This window comes from Amphiura filiformis, chromosome 9 (assembly GCF_039555335.1).
Source record: "Amphiura filiformis chromosome 9, Afil_fr2py, whole genome shotgun sequence".
In the NCBI taxonomy this organism is placed as follows: domain Eukaryota; kingdom Metazoa; phylum Echinodermata; class Ophiuroidea; order Amphilepidida; family Amphiuridae; genus Amphiura; species Amphiura filiformis.
In genome coordinates this window covers 56,837,588-56,853,177 of record NC_092636.1, presented here as the reverse complement: position 1 = coordinate 56,853,177, position 15,590 = coordinate 56,837,588, and positions in this window count along the sequence as shown.

The following is a 15,590-nucleotide window of genomic DNA, read 5'->3' as shown; positions in this document are numbered from 1 at the left end:
GGGGGTAAACACTGGGACCAATCACTCAGGTAATTTTGACCAGTACCGAAGTGAATGACATGGAAATATACTGGGAAATATGAAAAGTGAATTTCAAACGATTAATAATTTACAATAATGTTGTAATTCCCAGTTTTGGCAGAGTAGCGCTGTCTAAAAATGTGTTGAAAAATTATTTGAGAAGGAATTATGAGAATCTGTTTGTAATTAAAAAATAATAAAATAATAATAAATCATTTCTAAAATTTAGTTTTGGCTAATTCAGATCAATTTAATCGAGTAAATGGTATAGCCCAAGTTGATAATGAGCTAAAACTGAGAATCAAAGAATGTTGATAGTTGAGGCTACTTCCGGGATCGGGAACCAGCGTGTATATGAAGTACCATTGTCAAGTAGAATCGATTGACAACAAAATATCAATAATCAAACTGACATATTTTCGCGGATTTTTTCAAAGACAGTAAGACACTGTACTGGTCGTCATTTTCCTATGCTGAATTCAATCATAACTACCATGACTACCACTACCAGGCAGGTTGTCATCTGTGGAGTAGCCGATAAAGTATCCTACAAAATAATAGGCCTACTGTATACTGGTAAGTCAAATGTTATTAAAAGAAGCACAATTGAATGGATTTGTAGGCCTAAACGTTTGTTTTCATGAAATTAGAAAATAAAACTGGGTAACAACTATAGCCCAAGATACTTACTCTATCTGACATTACAGGTTTACGTTATGGCAAACTGGCATTTTCTTAAGAAGGAACACCAGTACCGCTAGTCCAAATAATCAGTCCCAATACAAAATTTACTGGAGGACCGCAGACGATCTGCATGTCTGACCCGTCATCACATAATCAGTGGCGGCACCAGGATTTTTTTTTGGGGGGGGGGGGGATCATGGGAGGGAGGTGGGCAAAGTGAATTTAGGGGGGTGTCAACAAATACTACTAGGCCTATATGCTTTAAAAGGGCTCTGGTATGAGCGTTTGGGCAGTATATTTGTGGGACATGAGAGCACATCAGACATCGAATTGCATTCTGAATAATAATATCCTTCTGATATCAAATAATTTTGATTTTTTTTAAATTTGCGACATAATACATATTTTATAGCAAATGATTAAAAATTGACATTTTTGAGATTGAACAGTCCTTGAAGTAAACTTTATAAATCTGATGATATGTACTTACGTGTATGTAGCTGGGATGAAAAGCCGACGATCAATTGCAAATTTTGACCTTTAGTATTGAAGATTTGTCTGATGTGCTCTCGTGTCCTGCGCAGCCTAGAAGCTGATAATAAAGACTCAACTGCTAATGATAAGTTCCCTGAAACACAAAACGTTTTCAACATTATTCGCAAAAAGTTAGAAAGGTTGCCAGAAAACGTTTCAATGTCGGGGTATAAATCATTTTCATAACACTTATCCAAAACATTTTTGAAAAAAACTTAACTGCAAAAGATAATGTTGTCGAAATATTTGGCAAAAAAATGTTGTCAAAATATCTTGCAGTAACATTTTGACATGACCCAAAATATGACACGTGTAAAATGTTTTGTGTTTGCCGGGTTACATCAAAATGAGAATTTAATGAGAGTTAATTTCGATTAGCCTGCGCCTATGTTAACGTATTCCATCATGTTAATGTTGCGATTGATTCCGTAAATCCTATAGTATTATTAATATTATAGTGTTATTATTATTATTATTATTATTAGTAGTAGTAGTAGTAGTAGTAGTAGTAGTAGTAGTAGTAGTAGTAGTAGTAGTAGTAGTAGTATTAGTATTAGTATTAGTATTAGTATTATTATTATTATTATTATTATTATTATATTGTTATTATTATAGTGTTATTATTATAGTGTTATTATTAGCAAAAGTGTTTGATTCTAATACCATTCTAATACCATCAATGTAACTAGAAAGGCAAGTAGGGGGCCTACTACAATATGTCCTTAAAAATCGTCATGTAGGCCTACTTTGAATTTTGAGCAGCACTTGGGGAGTATTTTAACCATGACAATTGAACGTCACGCGTCAGTATTATATAGGGCCTACACTGACTGCAAACACTCACACTATTATTGTTCCGCAAGCATTGTATTTGGGGGCATATAACACCCTCCCCCTTAAAAGAAGAAAGTTTGAATGCAAAGAAAACTTTCTTAGCTCTCCAATTATATAAAACATATCTTCATATTAACTATTATGTTTACTTTTCACACTATTTACATTATACAGTGACTACTTGTTACTCTTGTTGCTTCTTAAAGAAAAATTTTGTTTGTCTTATTCAACTCTGGACAAGGCATCGGCCATAACATTCTCTTTTCCTTTAATATGCTTGATGTCCAGGTTGTATTCATGTAATGTCAAACTCCATCTCACCAATCTTTGATTTTTGGTCTTCATCCTATGGATGAATGTCAGTGGATTATGATCTGTGAAGACAAGCACAGGGCACACTGTGATACACTCCTTTTCAATTGTGGAGTAATTTCTTTGGTGTTTGATAACTTCTTTGAGAAATAGCATATATAGGGGTATCAATTTGATCTTCGCCCTCTTGCATGAGAACACCACCACGGTCTACATCACTAGCATCAACTACCAGTTTAAACTGCTTCTGAAAAAACTCACTTTTCACCAAATTGAAAAATTCACCCATGTTTGACTGTAAACAATCAAATCATCAACATACGCCTCGCAACCATCTATGTCAGCTACGATTTGGTTTACCATTCTTTGAAAGGTTGCTGGCGCATTTTTCAAACCGAATGGCATAACCTTGTACTGGTAAAGACCAAATGGTGTACAGAATGCGGAAATCTCTTTGGCACGGTCTGTGAGTGGAACCTGCCAGTAGGCCTACCCTTTCAAAAGATCAACCTTACCATGCTTACTCACAAATTTTGCTTTTCCAATTTTGTCAATGCAATCATCAATTCTCGGAATAGGGTACGAATCCGTCTTTGAATGCAAATTTACAGATCTCATTTGCCAAGAGCATGTATGAACCATCTGGTTTGGGAAGAAGGAAAGATGGTGAACTCCATTCACTGTCACTTGGTTCAATTATATCATTGTCTAACAAATATTGAATCTCTTTCTTGAGATACTTCATTTTCAATGGATTCACTCTATGGATGCTGCTTACTTCGTTTTGTGTCACCAATATCTATATATATCATGGAACGCAGCGTTCGTTCTGCTTGGAGTATCAGGAAAGATACTTTTAAATCTTTGATCAAACTTCTAATTTGATTTTGTTGATCCTCCAAAAGATGCCCTAACTTTTCATCTAATTTTCCTAGCACGTAAGAGTTTTCTAATTTGACATTTATATACTCTTTGTGTTTTACATCATCACTCTGATCACTTGTGGTGTCAGAGTTGGCATCTTCACTGGTGTTTATACTTCAGCATTTGTAACTGAACAGACTGATTTTGAACCATCAGTGACATTTCTATCAATATACTCTTTCAGCATATTTATATGACACAGCTGTCTACTTTTGCGTCTATCAGGAGTCTTAATAATATTAGCCACTTCACCCACTTTTGACTTTTGGCCTGAATATCTAGCCTGTAGTAGGTGTCCTGGAATTGGAAAAAGCACGAGAACTTTTTCTCCTGGTTTGAATTCTCTTGTTTTGGCCTTTTTGTCATACCATTGCTTCATTTTGGCTTGGCCCTGCTTTAAGTTCTCTTTAGCAATTTCAGTTGCTCGTTCGTTTAAACCTATGCTAAAGTTTGACACATAATCCATGAGATTTATGTCAGATTTCTCATCTAGCCTCTTCTCTTTCAGTAACTTCAAGGGTCCACGCACTGTATGTCCATAAACCAGCTCAAATGGACTAAATCCTAGGGTTTCCTGAACACCCTCCCTGGCAGCAAACAATAACAGATGGACACCCTCATCCCAGTCCTTCTGAAATTCCAAACAATAACTCCTGATCATGTTCTTAGAGCACCTTGTGATTCCGGATGGTATGCACTTGATGTGTATTGCTCTATGACTAACTGATACATGATTTCTTGGAATAAACCAGGAGTGAAATTTGACCCTTGGTCAGACTGCATGGATTTGGGGAGTCCTACAAGTGTGAAGAACTTTGTTGAAGCCTTTACTATATGGTTTGCGCCTTGATATTTCATATTAGGGTATGGCTTCAGGAAAGCGTGTTGATGCACACATAATTGTCAACAGGTACTGATTACCTGATTTGGTTTTTGGTAGGGGCCCTACAGAGTCTATAATGACTCTAAAATGGTTCATGAAAGGCCGGAATCGGTTTTAGTGGTGCTGCAGGAATTGTCTGATTTGGTTTGCCCACCATCTGCCATGTGTGGCATGACCTGCAGTATTCCGACACATCTTTCCTAAGTGTAGGCCACCAGAAATGTCTCAAAATTCTTTCATGAGTTTTCTTAACTCCCAAATGCCCTGCCATAGGACTATCATGAGCTATGTTGATAACTTCATTGTGGTAGACCTTTGGTACCACAATTTGGTGCACCACCTTTCACTCTTCATCGACAGGCGCATCAGGTGGGCGCCACTTTCTCATAAGCACACCACCCTGTTTCTTGTTCTGCTTCTTCAAGGGTCAATGCCCTTTGATTAATCTCCTTGAGTTCTAGATCATTTTGCTGCCAAAATCACCTTTGATTTCTTTGGAGCCGAGCCACCTATCGAACATTTGCTCTTTATCTCGAGCAAATTCAACATAGAGTTTGATCTGCTTGCTTTCTTGCCCCTCTAAATTTTTGTCTGTATGCTTCCGGCACCAGCTCATAGGCCTTTAGGACTGCCTGTTTGACTTCTTCATAGTCACTGCACTTGTCTATTGACAGAGATGAGTAAATCTCTCTGGCCTTCCCCACAAAACTGTGGCAACCTTTTCAAAGTGTTCAATGTACTTGTCTACGTCTTTTTCTTCGAACTTTGGCACAAGACTGATATATTTTGTGACATCAAAGCCTGACTTTGAGGAGAAATTTGCTGAGTATTTTTCACCTAGTCTAATTGCTCTTGCTCAAACTTGTATTTTTCCTCAATTTTTTTTTCTTTCAACTGTGCTTCCATAGCCAATTTGTGTTGCTCAAGCGCCTGTTCAAATGCCATCTTTTCTTGGCGTGCCTTTTCTTCCATATCTAACTTGTGCTGTCATGTTCAAGCGCTATCTTTTCCTGGCGCGCCTTTTCTTCCATGGCCAATTTTTGTTTTTCCATATCTAATTTTTCTTGTTTCTCATTCCTCGAAAATCTCATCAACCAAAATATCAATCAAGGCATTTTTAATTACTTGCCTTCTAGTACCCTGCTTTACATCCAAATTATAATATTTGGCTAATTCCAGCAAATCAGGCTTTCTCAAATCATCAAACTTCCCCCAAGTTATAGTTTTAAGACCCATACTGTACTTTCACTTTAATACTCAATAAATTAATACGAACTGTCTCTGTTACAGTGTGTTGCCCAATTCCCGGACGAGCCCCCAATTTATTATGGTCACTAAAATGACCCAGGCCAAAATCACCTGCTTCGAGTTCACGCAACACCAAACACGTAAACACGCTGTTTATTACATTGAACATTTATGATTATTTATAATTAGTGCAGTATGGCTATCAATCAAATCCTTATACAATATTACAACAATTATCAAAATTATTACAAAGAATATTTTAGCTATATTTACTTAACCAAGCCTGGCGATCTTGATTGGCTGATTTTCTGATGTGATGGTTGATGGTCCCAGATCTTGATCCGGCAATGTCCAAGATCCTGTCTATCCAAGGTAAACCCCTGGTTTACCACAATCTCAGTCCAAGAAGACCTGATGACTATATTTTCACTATCCTAGCTGCTATGCTAGTGTTCTACATGGTCTTCTATGTTGAGCATAAGCTCCTCTCTCGGAGATCTCTTGAGCAAGATTTCTGCTCCACTTGACAGACAGATAACACACTATGTTAGTCCAGCAAAATATCACCGTGAGTTCGGTGATGGAGATATTTCATTCTGCCGCTTCTTTGAGTCGACAAACAATGAAGCACTTTTGGCTTTCACTACTGCCTTTGGCGTATTTAATTCTCTCCAACACACACACACAAGATGTATAATATCCTGATTCAAAATCGTCGTGCGAAAACAAATGGTTGACGTAATATTTCCTTGGCGTACAAAATCATTGTGCAAAACGGTACTGCTTTCGCCATTCACACACTTTATTCAGGAGACAAGCTTTTCACTTCTCCGCACTGTTTCACTTACTGATGTTTTGTTTCATAAACCGGACTTCAGAAAGTCGACGGAAGAATATATCATCCCTTTTTGGCACGGAAGAGCACTCTGTTGTACTCGAATTCTCCTTTGAATTCTCCTTCGTTATATTAATAGCACATTATGGCTATGCAAAGTGACTGGCTTAAGCTTACTATATATATGACGGCACATATAGACTATCCACATTAGAAAGCCTACACCAACATTTTTGATAAAATTTGCCACAAATATATCATGCTTCTCTCTTATTGGGTTTTTTCTTCCGCTTGTACCATGACGTGTCGCGGAGAGATATACCTTCCTTTCAAGGGCTAGGTGGGAGAACTCAGACATGGTGATGCCCAGTTATTTTACACTCTTCTTAATACCATCTTCCCATCGTCTTCGGGGTCTCCCTCTTGGTTTGGTAGCTGATACCCGGCTGTGACATGCATGCTCAGTGTGCGGCTGGCTGAATTCGATCCCTTATCACGATATGTCCAAACCATTTTTATCATTTGGTCTCCAATTAACTCCATACTTCTTGTGCAAGTTGTGCCTACCATGACTCTTATTGCTGCTTCATTCGATATTCCTGATCTCATCTTTTCTTGTCTTATTAGCTGCTTTCCATATGCATTTAATTTCACAGGTAGACAGGTGGTGCTCTTTCTTTCGGTCTTCTTATTCATGGGCCATGTATGGACATGGTAGCATAGAGTTAATGTAAAGATATGGTTATCGACTCATTTTAACATCCATGTTAATGGCACGATGGGAAAGAAGGGGGCAGGATTTGGCCTTTTGACATCTGGTCTCTAGCTCCCTGTCCAATTTGCCATCTTCTGCGAATATACTCCCAAGGTATTTGAACTCCTTGCATTGTTGAAGAATACTGTTGTTGATTTGGATGTCCAAGGTCTTTGGTGAGTGACTTACTGTCATAGATTCTGTTTCGGCGATACTGATTTCCATGTCATATTTTTCGCAGGCAATGTTTAATCTGGTTGTGTCTTCCTGGAACTTACGGACTTCATAATGAATGAGGCATTTATCATCAGCAAATAGAAGCCCATTTAGTTTCGTGTAATTTGGGTTTGCTTCTTATAGGTGATTCTGTTGTCCATATATATTTTTTTTAAATAGAGGAGATAACGCACATCCTTGACGTACTCCTGATGTCACTGGGAAGAAGTTGGTGTATATCCATTTCGTGTTCTCATGGCACAGAAACTGCTACTGTACAGAGCTCTGTGATTACCCAGGAGCTGTCCTTCAATTTCATTTTCTTCCTAGAGAAGATTAAGACCAAACGTGGATTTCCAATTTAGCCAGACACAGTTCAGTTTTAGGGAAACAGAGGATGTACAGATGCCATATTTGCTCTACGTCAGATGTGCGACAGAAGCATTGAATATGATCAAAGCTTGCGCTTACTCTTCATTGACCAGGAAAAGGCATTCGACAGAGTTGATATGAACAAATTGTGGGAAGTATCTTGTCAAACATCTTTCCTGCATGGCTCAAGAGGGATATTCCCCTGTACTTTCCACAGCCTCGCTTGCTACCCTTCCATTTCCATATCGGGACTACATGGACTACAATAGCCTTTTGCCAATCTTTAGTTCAGATGCTCTTCTTTCGTCCCAGGCGTTGATAAATACTTGTGTAAGCCAAGAGACACTAATTGTCTGTGAGCCAAGACACACTTGTCTCTCCACATGCTCTTATTGCATATGCTGTAATTCCATCTGTCCCAGCTGCCTTGTCCCTGTGGCTAGTTTTAACTGCATTTGTCACTTCTGATGGAAGAGTGTTAACACCAAGGAAGGTACATGTTAAAAATCCTGTCGGAGCGTGACGTTGGTGGCGCTGTTTTAGGTGGTTTTAGGAGTTGGTCATGTGCGGCAGGAAGTGATATAAATGATAAATGATATCTACTGTCAATCCTGATGAACTTGTTTACGGATCTTGGTTTGGAAGGGTTTTGGTGGGTGCTCATTGGATTCAGCCGTTTCTCCGAAGTGTTCTTCCCATCTTGTTTTAATCTCATCAACTCCATTGAGTGGGTTCCCGTCTTTATCATTTATGATATATAGATTTTGTATCAAATAGTTTCTCTGCTTGAAGGTCCACTCTTCGCCGCCATGAATAATTCCTTATACATGTTGTAGTTGAATGTTCACACTTTTCAGCTACAATCCCGGTCATAATTGTCAAATGTGCCCCCATTCCCCCAATCAAAGTTGGTAGTTTTTTTGTTTGTTTTGTTTTGTTTTTTTGGTCATGCATCCCTAGAGACATCCAACATTGATTGATGGGGAAGGGGGAGGGCTGTAGTAGTAGGAAACGGTTCAAACTTTACATCAAAGAAAGATCAATTTCAGTATGTTAAGGGGGTACTACACCCCTGGCCAATTTTGTGCCTATGTTTGCATTTTTCTCAAAAATTATAGCGCATTGATGACAAGTTAGATATGTATATTATAGGGGCAAGGACTACAACTACTGCACTGGAAATTTTATTTCAGCACAGGCAACAGTTGTGGAGTTACAGTCAAAAATGAGGGAAAACCACTATTTGATCAATAAATCAATAACTACTTGTCTTGAGTTGCTGAATTTTCAGTGCAGTAGTTGTAGTCCTTGCCCCTATAATATACATATCTTACCTCTCACCAAAGTGCTATATTTTTGGAGAAAAATGCAAAAATAGGCACAAAATTGGCCAGGGGTGTAGCAATCCTACACAGGTGTTCTAACTACTTCTGACCGGAATTGCAGATCTTCTCCAAATTGTTGTTAGGATGAGTTTTTTTGTTTCTTTAACTGTTTTCTTGCACTCAGGACTTGCTTCTCATTTCCTATGGTAAAATTTCTCTATATCAAAAATAATAAATACCGATACCGAGAACATTCCCCTTGAATTTAAGCAATTTAAGCGGTTAAGTGGAGGGGGGGGGGGGGGCAAAAAGCAAGGCGTCCAACCTTAACTCGAAGCCAATACGCGGTTGAGACGGGGAAGGGCGGGTGGTTTTTGTTTTGTTTTGTTTTTTGGGGTATTTTTCTTCTTTTTTATTTTGCTATAGGCCTACCGTAAAACCTCGTCTACAAGCAAATATTTATTTATAACATTCGGCCGAAGCCAGGCCAATCCCAATAGTGCTCAGAGGCTACTAAATTCAAGGGATGCCATCCGGATATGACGGGACAGGGATATGGAAAGAAGTCCGATTTTAGATGCAGTACTTTTGGTGAAAGCTAACTTAATAGAGGCCCTGTATGATTTTATAGATTGGCTGCAAACAAAGGATTTGAACCGGTGTCCTTCATCGTATAATCATGGCGCAGGGCAGTCCATTCAATCAAATGTTGTCATCATTTGATCGTAGTGCATTTGTTATGTGTGTGAGACGAACTGTCGCGGTAGATTGCAATCATGCTTTTGTTGAATGCATTTGAGAAGTCCGCCAATAAAGCCTCAGTGGCAGTTGAGATTGGATTAAGCACTTCCTTTCTCTTGACCCAAAGGCTGACATGAAAATTGTTAACTTGATTGTTGGGAGTGGCCTTCTTTTCCTTGTTCTTTGTCTTCAAATCTGTTTCTCACTTCTCTTTCCATACAGGCCAGCATGCTTATATAGGCTTTTTAGCCCGGCTTGAGCATTTTGTTTGAGTCTGGTCCCATCAGGACCCAAGCGTGTCTCCACACGGAGCGACCGTTTAAACAAACAAACAAACAAAATATTTACGGTATTATACGTCATGCACAACCTCTATTGGAAACATATACATATGACAATACAATAGATTGGCCTTAAAATAATACTTTGGCCTTAAAATAATACTTGTTTATTATTTTAGAATTGGCCTTAAAATAATACTTGGCCTTAAAATAATACAGATTATTGGCCTTAGATTGGCCTTATTGGCCTTAAAATAATACTTGTGTGTATATGATTGGATCTGTAATTTATTTGCTCAAATTCCTTAATGGCGCCTGGATTAATGTAGCTTTCATCAGACGAACTCTATATGCTTGTAGACGAGGTTTTACGGTATATATATATTTATATATTATATATAATATCAAAATATCAAATACCGAGAATATTTCCCTTGAAGATTACAGCGATCAAGTTGGGGTAAAAATCAAAGCGTCCAACCTTACCTCGAAGCAAGTAAGCAGTTGAGTCGGGGAAGGGCCGGTGTTTTTTGTTTGTTTGTTGTTGTTTTTTGCTATTATAATACCGAGAACATTTCCCTTGAAGATTACAACTCAACTTGAAGCAATTTAAGCGGTTAAGTTGGGGGTAAAAATCAAGGCGTCCAACCTTAACTCGAAGCAAATACGCGGTTGAGTCGGGGAAGGGCCGGTGTTTTTTGTTTGTTTGTTGTTGTTTTTTGCTATTATAATACCGAGAACATTTCCCTTGAAGATTACAACTCAACTTGAAGCAATTTAAGCGGTTAAGTTGGGGGTAAAAATCAAGGCGTCCAACCTTAACTCGAAGCAAATACGCGGTTGAGTCGGGGAAGGGCCGGTGTTTTTTTGTTTGTTTGTTGTTGTTTTTTGCTGTTATAATACCGAGAACTTTTCCCTTGAAGATTACAACTCAACTTGAAGCAATTTAAGCGGTTAAGTTGGGGGTAAAAATCAAGGCGTCCAACCTTAACTCGAAGCAAATAAGCGGTTGAGTCGGGGAAGGGCCGGTGTTATTTTATTTTGTTGTTGTTGCTATTATGTGATGTGATCAAGCAAAATCAGTCGGAACTCGGAAATATTGATTTTGAGATATAGCCAAACAAAGGAAATATTTCCTTTTGTTTCGTCTTGTTTTTGGAAACTCTTTAATTGCTCATATCTTTGGAACTGATTGTTTAATTTCAATGGGGGTTTCTGCAAAATGCAGCTTTGTAAATGCTTTTTATTATCCTATAAGAAACGGCCAATTTAATATTTCCGAGTTCGGACTGATTTTGATTGATCGCATCATATATCAAAATATCAAATACAGAGAACATTCCCCTTGAAGATTACAACTCAGCTTGAAGCAATTTAAGCGGTTAAGTTGGGGGTAAAAATCAAGGCGTCCAACCTTAACTCGAAGCAAATAAGCGGTTGAGCCGGGGAAGGGCCGGTGTTTGTTTTGTTGTTGTTGTTGTTGTTTGTTTTTTTGTTTTGTTTTTTGCTATATATCAAAATAACAAATACCGAGAACATTTCCCTTCAGTTCAAGATTACAACTTAACTTGAAGCAATTTAAGCGGTTAAGTTGGGGGTAAAAATCAAGGCGTCCAACATACCGAAAACATTCCCCTTGAAGATTACAAGATTAAAGAAGTATTTGCCCAGTGAACATTATTCCGGCTCAATTATGGTGGTATATATACGATCGCAGCGCGCGATAATGATCAGTTTCATACTATTTGAAGTAAGAGTTGATGAAGGTCCATTTCGCGCGAAGCGCACAAAAATATGGAATTTAACACTATTTTATACCCAAAGAAACTTAATTGTGTTTGGGGAGGTCAGCTTTTTCATTATTTCTCTAAATGGTCACTAAAGATTTTTTTTTTTTTTTTTATTGTTAAGGGCTAGATGGGAGGCCTCAGACATGGTGGTGCCCAGTTGCTTTACACTCTTCTTAAAACCATCCTCCTATCTTCATCTGAGTCTCACTCTTGGTTTGGTGGCTGATATCGGGCTGTGACATTCTTGTGCAGTAGGCTGAACTAGATCCATTCTCACAATGTATCCAAACCATTTTGTCATTTGGTCTTAAATGAACTTTGGTGAGCGACTTACTGTTATGGATTCTGTTCTGGGGATACTGATCTTTATGTCATATTTTTCACAGGCATTGTTTAATTTTGTTGTGTGTTCCTGGAGCTTACTGACTTTATTATGAATGAGGCATTGATCATCAGCAAATAGAAGCTCATGAAGTTCGGTGTAATTTGGGTTTGCTTCTTGTGTGATTCTGTCCATCATCAAGAAAAAGAAAGGAGATAACACACAACCTTGACGTACTCCTGATGTCACTGGGAACCAGTTAGTATATCCATTTCGTGTTCTCAAGGCACAGAGCTGTCCTTCAATTCCATGTTCTTCCAATACTTCCCACTCCCACAATTCATCCATGTCAACCCGATCGAATGCCTTTTCCCTGATCTATGAAGACTAAGTACAAGTCTTGATTATGTTCAATCTGAGACCATAATACCTTTAGGTATTATGGTCTCAGTGTTCAATGCTTCAGGAGACCATGGCGCTCCAGTATGCTCTTATTGCACCTGCTGTGATACCAGCTGTCCCAACTGCATTGCCACTGTGGCTAGTTTTAACTGCATTTGCTACTTCTGATTAAAGGAAGGATGTTTGGTACAGCCTGGTCTGGGAACCTTGGTTTGAAAGGGTTTTGATGGGTCTGGTCGCTGATTGGATTCAGCAATTCTTTGAAGTGTACTTCCCATTTATCTCATTATTTCCATTGAGTGAGCTCCCGTCTTTATCATTTATGATAGATGTTGGATCAAATGATTTCTCTGCTTGAAGGTCTTCACCGCCTTGAAGAATTCATTGGATGAATGTTCACACTTTTCTGCTAGATCGTCTCCAAATTGTTGTCCGGGTGAGTTTGTTGATTCTTTGACTGTTTTCTTGCATTCCCGCCTTGCTGCTTTCACCTTACTTTAGATTACATCCATTCTTTGTAACGTTTCTTCTTACTCTGTGCAGCTTCTTTCACCTCGTTCCACCACGCTGTCCCCTTCACTTGTCCTGGTCCTCTGCGTTTTACATCCACATTCTTCCTTAAAGGGCATCTGTTAGAGCTGATTTGAACCACTTCCATTCTTCCTCGATCTTTTCTTCTTTGTCTTCCAGGATGACTGATCTGTGGTCTGTGTCTATTTAGATAGTTGGTACAGTTTTTGAGTCAACCACTCTATGTCTTTCTCAAGATGAAGTCTGTGAGGCTTGATCATGGTTGTTTCCATCTGTACTATGTATAAAGTAAACTGGACTTTGTCTGTGCTGATAGGAAGTATTGGTCACAAACAATCGATGTTGGGCACACAGCTCTAGAACTAGCTGGCCATTGTAGTGCCTCTCAGAGTGATGATCACTATCAATAATGGGTGGGCCAAGATGTGCTTCTCATCGAATTCTCTGGCCACCTAGATGCCTATTGAAGTCACCCATGATCATCACTAGGTTCAAAATTTGCATTTTGATGATTTAGGAGATATCCATAATATTCTTGGCAATGTCTGGATGGAGCATAATCCTACTCAATGAGTAACTCTCTTCTTGCCATCCACTCCTGTCAGACCAAACAAATACATAGTTATTATGAGTTTCAACAAGGCTTATATTAAGCAGGCACCCAGGCTTTTTTTACCCCATGGTTGCTCAGTTTTGGCTCCTGGTGTGTCCAATATTTTACACTACAAACTATAGGACCAGGAGCCATTTTAGGGACCAGGAGATCATTTTAGCTCCTGGTCCAGGCATACTTAAGGCCTGACTTTCAACCATCCCAATTCCTTTCCGCCTTGTGTCTGCCAGTCCCATATTAAATTAGAAATATGAAACTGCTCAATCGTCTCAACAATTTCTGGTTTCTTGTCGCCAATTCCGCAGACATTTCAGGTTACCACAATCTTTGTACTTGGTTTCAGTCTCCGTGGTCTATATTAGTTTGCATGTCGTTTGCTTAACATTGGTAACATCTTCTTACATTTCCTGTTGTTTCTCTGGCCAATTGCTTTCTTCTACAGACTTGCTAGGCCATTCGCACGAAGTTTCTGCTGGTTAGGCAGATGATCAGCAGCCATTTATCATGTTTACTAATGTGATGCCACTGATCTGGAAACATGTTGGTCGTTGAACCATCCGCGTGTCAATGGTTTCATCCGTCCGTTAATGACATGCTTCAAGTAACGACTTGTATAGGGTGTCCATTGGTAAATGACACCATGTCTGTCCTTCGCCGTTGGAGTCTTGGTGGGATCTCTCATCCGCCTGAAGAAAGGAAAAGCCTTTTGCTCTGGCCCATAGCTGAAGCAAAGGTTAGTGTGTAACCAGGGCGTGTCCATTGCAAGTGCCGGTGGGCCTGCGTACCATACCTTTTGGGCCGTTTACTGCTCCCAGAACCCATGCATGTGTGTGCAAAAGCCGTCCAGAAAACTGGACTGATAAAATTAGCCATGATGTTATGCATCGGATCTGGCTTGTGATTGATCGCCCAGATCTCGTGATGATTTAAATACACAACTATCTGTGGAATTTGCGGCGCTTTGTGTCGGCGCGAAAGTTTAACTCTCATGCACTTGGCGCATGGAAGTATATGTGTCTCGTACTTCAATGCTTGGAGCTTGCGGTTATAGTTTAGATTAATAGCAAGTAGATGGCGGCTGTGATTGACAGTGTGTGTTAGGGTAGAAGTTCTCTGGCGAAGTGCTGCTCAGAATTCAAAGTACATGTACATAGTCGATTTTATACTCAGGGTTTCAGGATCAATAAACCGGTAGTCTGAAGTAGATCCCAAAATCTGAATTGTTCAATGAGTTAGCCCTCATTATAATTATGCCAAGATAATTAGGCCTATGTTGCATTCGATAACATACGTATACTTTACTTTTAATGTCACTAATTATATAATAATAATAATAATAATAATAAAACAATACTAATACTAATACTAATATTATTTATTCGAACTACTTGCAAAATACAAAAATAACAACTTAGAATCAAATTCAGATCCACAAGCCTCACATAATATGAAGGACGATCCTCAAAATCAACTTCAGGACAATCTTTGTAGAACAAAGTATGTGGGACTTGGATTTTCACCAAAATATGTCAATACGATTCCTTTGGAATTGAGCCCAGACGCAAGCACAATAGATCACATGCGGCAAAATGAGGTATTTGTACAACAAACAACAGAAACAGAAACAAAATAGGACCAAGGACAGAGCCTTGTGGAACACCAGAAGTTACTTAAAACTATTCAGAAACCGCACCTTTGAAAATGATTTACATGTATAAAAAGTTTTGAATCCAACGAATAAGTAATTTGACCTCTATAAATCCCAAAGAATGACGATTATCAAGCAAAGGATTATGATTAACTTTATCAAATGCAGAACCAAAATCTAAGAAGATACCATCAACAAGAGAACACTCACGATCAAACCTTTTATATGACGACCATTTATTGAATACTTTACTTGTGATAACCATCTGTATAATTTCGAGTATAACTGAGTGCGTTCATCATGATTAATAACATTTTTTT